Genomic DNA, 14,031 nt, shown 5'->3' with positions numbered 1-14,031 from the left:
CTTGCAGGCATGTGCATGTTCTCTCTTCCAAAAATAAATAAACAGTAAAAAAAAAAAAAAAAGAATCTCATAAATGGAAGCCCGTGTTCCTGGGTTAGATCTGGCTTCACTTAAAAAAAAAAAAAAGAAAAAAGTAGATGTGTGTGTGTTGTAAAAGTTGTTCTGACTGTTGTTAAAACAGTAAGGAAGAGGGGCGCCTGGGTGGCGCAGTCGGTTAAGCGTCCGACTTCAGCCAGGTCACGATCTCGCGGTCTGTGAGTTCGAGCCCCGCGTCGGGCTCTGGGCTGATGGCTCAGAGCCTGGAGCCTGTTTCCGATTCTGTGTCTCCTTCTCTCTCTGCCCCTCCCCCGTTCATGCTCTGTCTCTCTCTGTCCCAAAAATAAATAAACGTTAAAAAAAAAAAATTAAAAAAAAAAAAAAAAAAAAAAAAACAGTAAGGAAGACTTTAAGACCACTGCAAGGGGAGAGAGATGAGGCTCACCTCCAAATACAACAAGGACAAGTGGGGATTTATAACCAAGGAGCATGGTGTGAGGGCTTAGGGGATGAAAAATTAAGGGGAGACAGCAGAGTAGGGGGATTCTTGCTAAACTGACCAAACAGGATTTTCATTAAAGGCAGGCCAAGGACTTAGACACCAAAGGTGGGGGATGAAGAACCTTATCAGATTGGGGGGGGGGGGGGGCGATGTGCGGTTCTTGCTAAACCTACTTAACAGGATTCTTGTTAAAACTTGGCTGCGCAGGCCAAAGATGGAATGGGGACCACCAGGCCTAATTGAAGAGTGCTCATGGGGCGCCTGGGCAGCTCAGTCCGTTGAGAGTCTGACTCTTGATTTTAGCTTAGGTCATGATCCCAGGGTCGTGGGATTGAGCCCTGCATTGGGTTCTTCGCTGAGCATGGAGTCTGCATAAGATTCTTTGTCTCTTCCTCTGCCGCTCTCCCCTATTGTGCGCATGCGTGTGTGTTCTCTCTCTCTCTCTCTCTCTCTCTCTCTCTCTCTCTCTCTGTAAAATTACAAAATAAAATAAGATAGAATGACTATTAAAAAAAAGAAAAAAGAGTGCTCAGAGGAACCTGACTAAAGTTTAGTCAAGGAGAGTGTCTTTGTCAGTGTGTGTGTGTGTGTGTGTGTGTGTGTGTGTGTGTGTGTGTATTTGTGTTTTATTACTAAAGTAATGCGTGCCTCACCCCCAGAACTTGTCAGTCTTAACAGTTTGGTATGTAGCCTTCCATGTATGAGTATAGGCTTAGAAAAATACACCATTGTAACCGAAATGAGATCATACTCTACATCCTGTTATACAGGTGCATTTTCTACTTAGTATATCTTGCATGTTTCTTCATGTCAGCACGTCTATACTGACTGTTTTCATTGTTTGGAATGCCTTGCCTCACTTTAGATATTGATACGAAGCCGTTATATTTTAGATTCCAGTTTACAGTTTTCACATACATTAATTATCCCATTTATTCCATAAAATAGCCATCTCAAGGTTAGAGATAGGGCAAGTGACATTTCCACTTTACGTAGACGTTAGGTGATTTACTGGAGAGTTTGTAGCTAATACGTGGCAAGTCCAGGATTTACGCATTTGGTCAGTTGCATGTGTGAACAAATTGGGATCCTTGACATTCAAGCCTCCGTTATTAGCCACATTCACGATACCAATTTTGTCTGTGGTGCTTGGGGCATTTAGGAAATATATGTGAGGTTTGTAGGAACTGAAATCTGATAATAAATTTTATTTGAGGTGTTCATCCCTTTTGAATATATTATTTCTATATTGAACTTGTCATTTTAATTTGCTTAAAACAACAAAATAATCATGTTGAATACCTTAAGATTAATGAATTTAGTTAATTTGTATCTTTCATTATAATGTCAGTACTTTCAATAGTTACCTTAAATAATGAAGTTTGTCACTAATTGGATTTCTGGAAATGTTAATGGGAGTCTTTCAGTTAACTACTTCTACTCCTGTCCCTCTGGGACCCATTTCCCAGCTAGAACATAGTGCCTCTCTCTCAGTCGTCTTTATTGGTTTCCTATGACCCTGGCAAGAAAGAAAAAGAGCAGGACAGAATGAACAAGGAGTAGGGAATGTGAAACAGGGCGGAAATGAGAGAAGATGAGCTATGGGGGAGTCCTCTTATTCATCAATGAGAAAAACAGTAAGGAGAGAGTGTGTTTCAAGAAGTTGTATATAGCACAGTGGTTCAGATTTTGGAGTTAAAACCCAGTGTCGCTCATTCCCAGCTCTATACCCCTGGGTAAATTATTCACCTGTGTACTTGTCAGTTTCCTGGGTTCCCTTTTAGGGTTCTGGTGAGAAGTGATCAGTGGGTTTTTTAATCCACTTTAATTAAAGTATACTTAGCTCATGGTAAACATTTTTTTTAAATGTTTATTTATTCTGAGAGAGAGAGAGAGCGAGAGAGAGAGAGCGAGCGAGCAGGTAATCAGGGGAGGGGGCGGAGATGGAGAGAGAATCCCAAGCAGGCTCCATGCTCAGTGCAGAGCCAGAGCCCAACACTGGGCTCAATCCCACGACCCTGAGATCATGACCTGAGCCAAAATTGAGAGTCACACGCTCAACCAGCTGAGCCACACAGGTGCCCTGGTAAACATTTAATGTTAGCTGTTATTTCCAGGCCTTTTAGAGTCAAAATTCCAAGAAAGGGGTCTCAAAGTCTGGATTTATGGTTTCCCTAAGGCGAAGGCATCTTTGTCTGCAAACGTGACTGAGGAAGGTACCTGGCCTTCCTCCCTCAGCCCAGTTAAACCTCTGGACTTTGGCAAGCCAGGGAGCACATCATTCTTATAGGCACTTCTTCACACACACACACACACACACACACACACACACACACACACACACACTAAACAAGAGAAGAAACAGTGCTTTTTTTCTTTCTAGGGTAACATGTCATCTTAGGGTGGAATGAGTGTGCACGTATATTTAGTAAAATTTGTGCAGTGTTTTTTTTACCCAAGAAATAACTTGGCAAAGGCTATTTGAGTTCTCTAATCTAAAAATTACCATACCTTTCTTTGAGTAGCTAGGCTCCCTCATTACTTTAGGTGTAGATTTCTCTTACTCTTTGAGCTTTCAGCGTGTGCCAGGTACAGCTCTTTCTTGGCAGTGAGCATACAGTGGTAAACATGGTTGTTTGTATTCTAGTGAGAAAGACTCAAATAGTGGCAGATACAGAACTCTAAACTGAAACATTGTAATGAAGGCAAAGTAAAAGAAGCTCTCTAAGTAGCTCATGAAGAGCCAGTTGCTTGGCCTGTAAAGGAAAGGAAGAAGTTCCCGAGGAGGAGAGCTTTGCTCAAGCTGATCGGAATTGAAGAGGTAAATTGGAAATGGGGGGTTGGGAAGAGGCAGGAAGGAGCCTAGTCTTCTCGGAAAGAGACCCTGGGTGAAGAATGCAGAAAACTGGGAAGTGTCTGCTTTTACATCACCTTGGCTGCAGTGTGATCTCACATTCTGCCTGCTGTTTACAAAGCCCTTTCATCCCTTTTCTTGCTAATGGAAATGCCATTCATCCAGGCCTTCCTCCATGTTCCCTTAGCTTTTGCACAGTTCTTTTATAGCACATAGGAAATTGCATTATAATTTTTTGTTTCTGTGTCTCTGAAGTTCTTCAGAGCAGAGACTTGGTCTTATTTATTGTAAGGTACTAGAGTAGAACAGTGGCCTCTTCCTTTCTTCTCTCTGGGTGCCTGGTACTGTGTAACTGCCACTTGGGAAGGTGGCATGAGACAAGCACAGTCCCCGCTGTCGTGGAGCATGCAGTATGACAACTGTTTTGCTCGATGAGTGCATGCATTGAATGACTCACTAAGGTCGAATCAGAATCTTGAACTCTGGAGGTCATTTTCATGCAGTTCAGCAGTTCTGTGCCTTTTTTTTTTTTTTTTTTTTTTTTTTTACAGCTGTAGAACAGAAACAGTGTTAAGAAGCCATGCCAAGGTAAATTGAATTGAATAAAAGATAAGGGCCCCCGAAGTAATAGTGTAAACCATGGGGGAAATATGGCTTATGAAAACTTGATTTCTCCATCAACCTTCATGAATATATTCTAACAGCAGAGTACTCCTGTAGTGACTTTCACTTCATGGCAGCGTTCCTCCTAGATTGTCATGTCCATGTCCGTAGTGAAACAAGTTTCACTGTGTGCCCCCTCATGCTGCTGTTCACGTTCCCCTCCCTGCTGTAGGCCTCGGTGGGGAGGCAGTGCCAGGCTTGCCTCAGATAGCAATGACCTTGAACGTTCATAGTCATTCAGTGAATGTACTGGGTTTCACAGTCTCCCTGGTCTCCAACAACTTGTGGACTTACGTGTGTGTGGTATTGGGTGTGTTCGTTCCAGTTACCGACTAGAAACAGAAGGGCCTAGAATAGGATGCTGTAGACAGCAACACTGGGTGTAACCAATATGTCTGTTCTGAAACCATTGTCCTTGGCAGAAGGCAGGGGAGCCCTCTTTGCTGGCTTTGAGGAACAAGGAGGCCATCCTTCCGAGTTCATTGTGTGAGTTGTGTCACCTGTGAAGTGAAAATAGAGCATTGCCTTTCTGCTCATGTTTCCCTCTCATGATGGAATAAACCCTTCAAAGTCACTGCCTCTCATCATGCTTGAAACAAACACATGGCCACAAAAAGCCAAGGTTACCAAAATTATACATTTCATAGTTGACAGGGACTCATCCAGCCTGTCATGTAGTGTCACAATCGTTTCTGACATTCTTCCCAGAAGGAACCTGAGTTCCTTTCTGGGAAAGCGAACATTTCCAGCTTTTAGCTCTCTGTAGGTATTTCATCCATATTTCATATTATTATGCTGTATGCTGTTGTTTCTTGTTTTTTTTTTTTAAGTTTTAGCCATCCTCTATCAGTCTGTTATGAAGAGTTTTTAGCTTTCTTGTCCTCTGTCAATCCACTACCTCTTCCTTCATCCTTCAGATCACAATTTTTAGTTACATCAGTACCTAATGTTTATGTTTGTATTATTTTGGCGGCCAGTAGTATTCACCTACTAACCCAATTAATATACTAAAATCTTTTTTTTTTCTTATACGGTTCATTAACTGCCTCTCTTGTCGGTTTTCAGAGTTTCCTCTGCCCAGCTGACTCTTAATTTCCAAACTACAACCATGCTTTTTAAATCCTTTAATGTTATTTTCCACATCCCAGGCAGACACATCAGTTGGTCTTGTCAGTTTCATTTTCTCCCACAGACACGCCCCTGGAGCCCTGTGTCCTCCAGCCGCACTCAAGGCTTGCTGCTTGGCTGATTCCCTTTCCCTTTTTTTGGCCCTGTTTCCTGGATGCCTATCTCCCTCTTCTTGGTTTGCTCATTTATTTGGTAGAGCATATCCTCCAGTCACTTCCTGATAAGAGGGTGTGTGGGAGGTAAAATTTGAGACCCTGCATGTCTAAAAATATCTTTATTCTCTTTTCATACTTGACTGATAATTTGTCTGCTATAGAATCTTAGGTGGGAAATCATTTTGCCTCAGAATTTTGAGAGCATTACTCTTTTGTCTTACAGCTTCCAGAGACGCTATTGAAAATTCTGATGCCACTCAGTCCTTTATATGCAAACTGGTTTTTGTCTCTGGAAAATGTGTTCTCTTTATCCCATGACTTCTGAAATGTATTCTGAAATTTCAGTGTGCCTTGGGGATGGGTCTTTTTAAAAATTGTTCGTTGTTCTGAACATAGGATGGATTCTTTCAACTGGAGGTTCAAATCCTTCAGTTCTAGGAAAATCCCTTAAATAGTTTCTTTGATAATATTCTCCTCTCTGCTTTCTCTCTTTTCTCTGGAACTCTTGGTCCTCTAATTTTCTTATCCTTTCTCTTGTATTTCCCATCTTTTTCCTTGGTTACACTTTCTATGAGATTTACTCAAATTTATGTTCTAGCTCTTTAATTATGTTTTTATTTCTACTGTCACTTTTTAATTTCCAAAAAGTTTTCACTAATTGTTGCAGGTTTTTTTTCCTAATCCTGTTTTTGTGTGATCATAGTTTGTTATTGTTGTTTTGGGTTGAGATTTTATTTGGTTTTCAGTTTCTGTTCCTTTGAGTCCCTTTATTCGGTTTGTTTTGTGCTGTGTCGTTTCATGTTGAACACCTTCCTCAATCAAATGTATGCTCATCTTTGGTTGTCATTTTCAATTAAGAGCAAGACACTAAGAAGCAAATTGGATGGTCTGTATAGAGGTGGGAAGAACTTGGCAAGGATGGGTTTTATATCATAGGATGATTGCGCAGGAACCTACCTGGTTTGATGGGGAATCTTCAAAAGTCTGCATCTATTGAACTTTTCTGTGGAATCATTTGGTTTCTGCAGGAAAGAATCTTCCAACCTTCTATTTGGGGGTTGGGGGTGGGGCTGCCAGCATTCTGGGAGCAGAGCTGAGATCCCATCCTTCAGGATGCAGACTTCCTTTTAGGGCTTCTGTTTTCAGTACAGTGCCTCTCTCTGCCTTTTATTGTTCCTGAGGTTCCCCCAGTCTGGAGCCCGTCCAGCTTCTTCACAGAATAGATATACCTTCTCCTGCCTGGGTACAGGTGTAATCGTCTACTGGCTGCCCGGGATGTGACTAGAGATTTGGTGGTCTGTTGCCTCTTCATAAACAGAATTTGTATCAAGTTCTTGTTTGCAACCCCTCCTTATCCCTAGCCTCGTGTGCCACCTGGTACCTCTAATCCCTGAGCCTTCCCAGGGTGTGTATGTGTGAAGGCAGAAAAGGCATCTCTTTTTATGGCCATGGGATTCACTTTCTCAGTTCTGCTAACTTACCTACTTTTCATCTTCGAAAAAATGTTCATATTTATGTTTATTGTTCTCTTTCTCCTGTTTGTATTCACTTGCATTTTGATAGGGATCAGGAATGAGCAGAAGTAAAACACATGTTCACTTTTTCCCAGTTAACTTGATTTTAGGGGGGGGTTGCACTGTTTTGGATGGTTTTGTGTCTAATTGTTTTATGTTGGTAAGTTTTGTCTTTCTCTGAAGATCACAAGCTTCTTTGACAACGGGGATGGTTTCATGGGCTCCTTGTTATCTCTTCTTTTAAACCTCAACAGTTAAATATGTAGAAAGCGTTTTAGTAAGGATGTGTCAAATTTGTTTGAGTAAGATGAAATCTTTTTAAAATTAGACTGACTTTAGACAGTGCTTCCTTGTGTTGGAAAACTGCCAGCCCTTGCTGAAGTTCAGCGATAAATCTGCCTTTGCAAGGATAACTAAAAGAGAAAAACAGTGAAGGCCTTTGGCAAAAAAAGGCTGATGAGACAAACTGTTGTTTACACCTTAATGATTTAATGAAATTGGTTGGAAGATTGCTCAGAACCTCTCTTACCCTTCACGTTCATTGCCATTGCTCTCTCTTTATAGTCAGTGATGGAGAAGGCCCTTTCCTGACTTGGTGCTGCTCTGAGAGTCTTTGACCTCCTGAGAATTAATACAGGAGGAGACCCATATAGCCCAAAGTTGTTTTCTCTCAACAGTCAAGTTCAAGATCCTGGAGAAACTAAAAAAAAAAACATGCAGTAGCAGTCAGAGGTGGGATTTTGTTTCAGTGCCACATTAGTTAGCTGTATGATAAGCAGTAAATCATCTGAAATTCAGTTTTCTTACCTATAAGACGAAAACAATAATATGTATTTTTCTACTCCATAAATATGGTTGTAAGGGTCAAATATGGGGAACATGCATGTAAACACTTGAAAATTATCATTTTAAACTGACCCTGTAACCACGGTATTCCAGACCCTGCTACCCACCTACTGACTGGACGTCTGTCTGCATGGGGGAGTCCAAATTCGTTTCAGCCTTAACTAAACCAAAACAAAACTTTCTTCCCTTCCCCTCGTTTTCTCCTCTACCTCACAACATCCCATTCACAAAGCAGAGCAGCCCTGGTTTTCCTCCTGAATTTACTCTCATTGTGTATTGAATTTTTCGCTTCTCACTCACCCTGTGCCCCTACCCTGATTTAGTCACCAGATCCTTTCTGTTTTCTCTTGAATCTATCCTTTCCTCTCTGTCTTTACGACTGCCTTCATTCAGGTCCTCACTGCATGCTTGAATTGCTGACTTCCAGCCGGGCTCTGTGGACCTAGTCACACACCACTTCCACTCCATCATCTACACAACTGCCTGGCAAAGTGATGTTTTCCCCCCCGATTCTGAAATATATCAGGCCCTCGCAACAGCATGATGAATAGCAAATTAGCCATCTACGTTCCCATCTCCCAGCTGTCAACAGAAGGATTTCTCTAAAACCTACATCTGATTACCCCCCACTCAGAGTTTGCTAGTTTCCAAGACCCTTCATAGTTTGGCTCGGCCTACCTCTCCATGCTTGCAGCCACCATTCTTTCACTTTGGAGCTCCAGCCACTCACAGTACGTGCATTGGCCGTTTGCTGGGACTACTTGAAAGACCTTGAGTTTGGGTGTTGCCTCTTTGTTTCTTCTGTCTGGCTGATTCCTTCTAAGCTTTAAGGCTCTGCTCAAGTGTCTCCTCTTCTGCAAAATCACCCTTATTTCCATTTCCCTATAAGCTACCCTTGGCATACTTCCTTCTCAGAATGTCACACACTGTTCTGTGTCGTCATTTGTTTACTTGCCTGACTTCCCCACTGTAGGGTGGAGACTGTATAGCACCATGGTATATGGAAGGTAGTGCATAAACATTAATTGAATCGAACTGGATTGGACACTCTGCCGGCCCACTGAGATGCGTGCCGTTGCTTGTCTGTCTGAAGGAAGCAGTTAAGTGGCTGGACAACCACATGAAGCAAGCTTACTGCCAGCACAGAGCCACTTTAGGATACCCTTCAGTCCTGAGATCTGATCCCATAGAATAGTCACAGATGAAAGTGGGCTGGGCACTTTGGTTCTAACTTACGGTTCTTCTGTTCCTGTGTTTTATAGACAGACATCTCAAATGCAGTATTCTTATATGTCCCTTCAAGAGATTGCCATTTTTAATGGATACAGGTGTAGCGACTCTGTTAGTGCATAAAGACCTACTGCAGGTTGGTAAAAACCCAGTGTTAGAAGTTGCAAGCTGGTGGCCCTAAGCCAGTTCCTTGCATAGTGCTGTGCTCTTGGAAACACAAGGGATTTCCCCAAAGAACTTAAAATACGTGGTGTGAATGAGCAGCATAAAAAATTCACTGTGGTTCAAGGTCAAATGTGATAAATGCTGTGGTGAAGGTGCCATAGATGATCTGGAAAATCTGAGGTGGGTGAGATTAATATGAGCCAGTAGAGCCACGAAAAGTGTTATGGATCAGGGCACATTTGAACTGGGCGACTTACTGTGCTGGATAGAATAAGCGTCTCTGTGTATTTTCTGCTGTTCTTACTTGATTTCACAGAAACTTCAGCAATTTTACCTAAGGTTTTTGCCTGAGTTTTGCTAGGTCTGAAGAGTGATATGTAGATTTAATTGTGGGTGTCGTTGATGGATCTTTTAATCCAGATCCATCTTTTAGAGACTTAGTGTCTGGTCATGATGGTTTGGACTTCAGAGTCTCTGTCCCTGCCTCTTGCTTTGAAAGTGCTCCCCCTCTCCTTCAGTGTGGACTTTGTATCTTTCACCAGAGCCTGACATATAGCAGATGCTTAGTGGACGCTTATTGACCTCAGCGCACCTGAGGCCTTTGTAAGCCTGTTCCCTGGACGTAGAGCCCCCTGCTCCTTCTTGCTCTCCAGCCACATGTCAAACATGCTCCTTCTCAGGCCATTTGCATTTGATGCTCTCTCTACCTGTCCCCCTCAGACATCCAGGCCCCTCCTTCCTTCACTGAATTCAGATCTCTTCTCCAAGGTCACCTGCTTAGAGAGGTATTTCCTGAGTCTTAGAGTGCCTGATCTGCTTCCTTTGTTTCTTTATGGCACTTACCATTACCTGCCACCATATTTCTATTTATTTATTTGCTCACTCTCCCTCCCTCTAGAGTTCTGGGTCCATGAAGGCAGAGACTTTGTCTTTTCTCATTTGCATTTCCAGGCCCTGGAACAGTGCCCGGCATGTCGGGGGCACACTTAACTTAGCTGTTGAATACATGCCCAAATAGCCCTGCGAGCAGACCCTCAGTCAGCACCTGCCTCACTGTATAGAGTAGGCTGTGTCTGTATGGCTGGCCTATTCGTCTTCATCACTACCTCTAGATCCAGCATGCCACCTGCCATGGATCAATGTATAGTCAGTTTTTAAATGAATGGAGAGAGGCATTTGAGGTGGGATTAAAAAGCCACAGGTTCTCATCAGTCATATTCTTCCTTGCCCTCTCCAATATCGTTACTTTAAAAAAATATATTTATTTAATTGGTTAATCTCTGCAGCCAACATGGGGCTCAAACTCTCAACCCCTGAGATCAAGAGTCGCATGCTCTTCGGACTGAGCCAGCCAGGCGCCCTTCCAGTGTCTTGAGATGCCATCTCCAATTTGGGTGTTTCTGAGTCACAGAAGGCAAGGCTTGCTGTGCTCTGGCATCATGTCCATGTGGTTGGGTTGCTGTGACACGTCTTAGGCTTCTCAACCCTAATGCAATTAAACTGGTTCAAACCAGTTTAGTTCTAGTTTCCATGAGCCATTTAAGCCCTGAGGAGCCTATCACAGTAGAATTTACAGATGCAGAGAAAGATCTGGAGGATTAAGTGACTTGTCATTGCAACTGGCAGTGGTAGAGGCAAGTTTTGAATAACTTAGGTGGGCTAACTATGGAGCCTCAGCTTTTCACCTGGGTTGTACAGTTGCTTCATGCCGGATTGCTAGGACTCCTCTAAGACCCATCAAGGATACTGCGACAGTTTGTTCTACAAGTCGAAGGCAGCCATTGCATTTCTGTACGATCTATATAGGTTAAACTTTAAGAATCTCCTGGACCGTTTTTCGCCCCTTCTGGTTTTCTTGGCGTGTTTTATTTTGCCTTTGTTTGTTGGTGAGCAGCCCTTTGGTACTTAATGTCTTAGAAAAACCTAACAGGACAGCTGTGATAGAGAGGAAGACCCAGATTGTAAATAGCTCTTTTCTTGGGCTGCCAAAAAGGAAGACACTTGGGTGGAGGGGGATGTTACCATCCTGTTTGAAGCTAAAATTCTAAGCAGAGAGATTACAGTTCTCTGTTTTCATTTAGGTTTTATTTAATATAGCCCCCATCTCCTCAGATTTCTAGATGGGCATTTAGACAAAATGCTAGTTAGAGAAAAAACAGGGGAGGGGCGGAAGACCTTACTAGTTGGAAATGTTGCCGCTGAATGCAGGAAAGTCCTTATCTTTCTTCCTTGTCTTCTTAAATTGTATTGAGGGAGTTCTAGTGCTAGTATAGGACACCCAAGCTTAATCACCTCTAAAGCAGAGACATAGAGGTAAAAGTTAGAAAGAGAAAGAGCATGCTCAGTCCTGCCTTTTTTGTTAAAAGGGAGGGCAGTTTTGGGGCACCCGGGTGGCTCAGTTAGTTAAGCGTCCGACCTCGGCTTAGGTCATGATCTCACAGTTTGTGAGTTTGAGCCCCACGTCGGGCTCTCTGCTGACAGCTCAAAGCCTGGAGCCCACTTTGGATTCTGTGTCTCCCTTTCTCTCTGCTTCCCCCCTGCTCACACTCTGTCTCTCTCTCCTTCAAAAATAAATATTCAAAAAAACATTTTTTTTTTAAAGCAAGGGCAGTTTAAAGCTTAGTTCTCAGGTCACTTCAGGACCTGGATTGAGATCGTTGACGAGCTGGCACATTCCTGAGGGGGTCTGAGGAGCTGACAAACCTGTGCTCCTGACTGCCTGCCCCATTATTGGTATTTTCTTTTTTCCAGCCCTGTTGCTTTATTCTGGTCATCTTGCTGTCGGATTATTATTCCAGCCTTGTACTGATGCATCTTTACCTCATCCTGTCATCCCAGTTAGATCGTCAAGTCCTTGTTTGGCCAAATGGCAAGAACTCTATAAATGGGAGTTTTGGATCTGCCACTGATTTGGGGCAAACAAGTTGTTTTTTGATTCTTAGGTGTCACCTGTGTTTTAATGGAATGATGATGTGTTGTCTGGTGGGTCAGTTTGAAAATAAGTATGAAAACCATACCTCTTAGGTTTTCCAGACCCATTTCATTTACTGCCGTCCTCACCGTTGTCAGGCATAGGCATACAGTTTTCAGTTTAGAAAATAAGGTTATCGTACATGGGTGACAAAGAGGTATGATTGCTTTTAACTCTTTGTTTGGAAGTTCCTGTAGGAATCCAAGCTTAATGGAGGATGGGGGTTACCAGGATGTACCTCAGGCTCCTGACCTTGTCACAGCATCCTTAATTGACAACGAACAAATAACTTAGATATCAAAGCATGTGTATCTTCTCTTTTCACTGAAAATGTATCTCAAGGCTTTAAACCTAATATAGACATGCCCATTCAAGCGACCCAGATCACATATGTTCAACCGTTTATTATTAACAGTTGGATGTTTTTCTTGGTTTTCTTTTCCCTATGCATAGATTCTTTCCCCTCTTTCTTTTAAAAAATTATTATAAAAATACATGAATGCATTCTCATTGGGTTTTAAACAGTGTGGTAGAATACAGAGCAGAATGTGAGAGTCCCTCCTCATCACCTGTAGGTTCCCCCAGCACACATTTCCTTTCCCAGAGGAAACCACTGTCAACACTTGGCGAGCCCTCTTCACATCACCATCCATCGTGTGTACGTGTACATACACATTGCTAAAGCAGGGGCTCATGTTTTGTGTACTACACGATGCCTTCTTTTTTTTCACATTCCCCTAACACAGTGTATCTTGGGAAATCTTTCCATGTGAGGACACTTAGGTCCAACTTGTTTTCTTTCCTTTGTTGTTACTATTAATGGTTATATAATTCTCCGTATGGGCACACCTGAGATTTAACTGCCCACCTACTGATGGACATGAAGTTTTTAGTTTTCACTCTGGTGGTGAAGCAGAGTCCTGTACAAGCATGTGTCTTTGTGCATGTGTACAAGTGTTTCTGTTGAATGGTTGCCAGGAAGTGGAAATGCTGGCTCAGAGTGAATGCCTATTTTTGGTTTGGTGGATCCTGCCAATTGTCTTCCCGAAGGAATTCACCAATTCAAACTCATACCAGTGGTATAGAAGAGTGCTTGTTTTCCTGATCTTTATAAACACTTTGTTTTCATTTTTGTCAGTCTGATTGGCGAAAAGTAGTGTATGTTTATTTTACTTTCTTTTATTTCAAAAAATTTTATTTTTAAGCAATCTCTGCACCCAGTGTGGGGCTTGAACTCACAGCCCCAAGATCAAGGGTCGCATGCTCCCCTGACCAAGCCAGCCAGACACCCCAGTGTGTGATTATTTTAATTTCATTCTTCCAGGCTGTGCCTCTGTAGAGCTGACCTTATCTGATTTCTGCTTTTTAGGAATTCTCAACATTGTCAGTTACTTGATGAATCTTTTCTTATTTTCTTGTATGACTCTGTTTGTCTATTACCCATCTGTGGTGTAGGGGTAGGACTCGTTTCTGTACTTCATAGAACTTTAGACAGGAGATGGAGTAAACTTACGCATTGAATCCACTATCCTGATTAGTTTCGCTTATAGATTCTTTCTATACAGTATTAACCACTTTGTTTCTTTTTCTGTCTTTAACATTATACTATCATCTCTTTTTTTTTTAATTTTTTTTAATGTTTTGTTTATTTTTGAGACAGAGAGAGACAGAGCATGAGCAGGGGAGGGTCAGAGAGAGAGGGAGACACAGAACCCGAAGCAGGTTCCAGGCTCTGAGCTGTCAGCACAGAGCCCGACGTGGGGCTTGAACTCACGAACTGTGAGATCATGACCTGAGCTGAAGTCGGACGCTTAACCGACTGAGCCACCCAGGCGCCCCTCATCTCTTTTCTTATTACATAGCAATATAAGCATATAAATATGGTGTTCTACTCTGTACTGTAGTTCTTCATCATAATCATTTCTCTATTGATGGACTGTTGGGCTATTTCCAAAATTTTATTGTTA

General features: G+C 42.4%; 1 protein-coding gene and 1 long non-coding RNA gene across 6 annotated transcripts in view; one reads left to right on the top strand and one right to left on the bottom strand.

Annotated features, from left to right (window-relative positions):
- ANKS1A (ankyrin repeat and sterile alpha motif domain containing 1A) overlaps positions 1 to 14,031 on the top strand; it is a 181,054-nt gene that overhangs the window by 55,076 nt on the left and 111,947 nt on the right. The window lies entirely within an intron of this gene.
- On the bottom strand, positions 2,578 to 8,586 carry LOC124527967 (uncharacterized). The gene is made up of 3 exons (XR_006966042.1): positions 8,377 to 8,586; positions 6,296 to 7,552; positions 2,578 to 4,555 (listed from the first exon to the last, which is right to left on the bottom strand). It is a non-coding gene; the product is annotated as an uncharacterized LOC124527967 (long non-coding RNA).

The sequence above is a fragment of the Lynx rufus genome, unplaced genomic scaffold (genome assembly GCF_022079265.1).
Source record: "Lynx rufus isolate CCGP_SWC_20201006 ecotype Redwood Valley unplaced genomic scaffold, mLynRuf1.p SCAF_6, whole genome shotgun sequence".
In the NCBI taxonomy this organism is placed as follows: Eukaryota; Metazoa; Chordata; class Mammalia; order Carnivora; family Felidae; genus Lynx; species Lynx rufus.
Note: the sequence above shows the minus strand (reverse complement) of the source record. Positions and strands in the feature narration are given on the sequence as shown.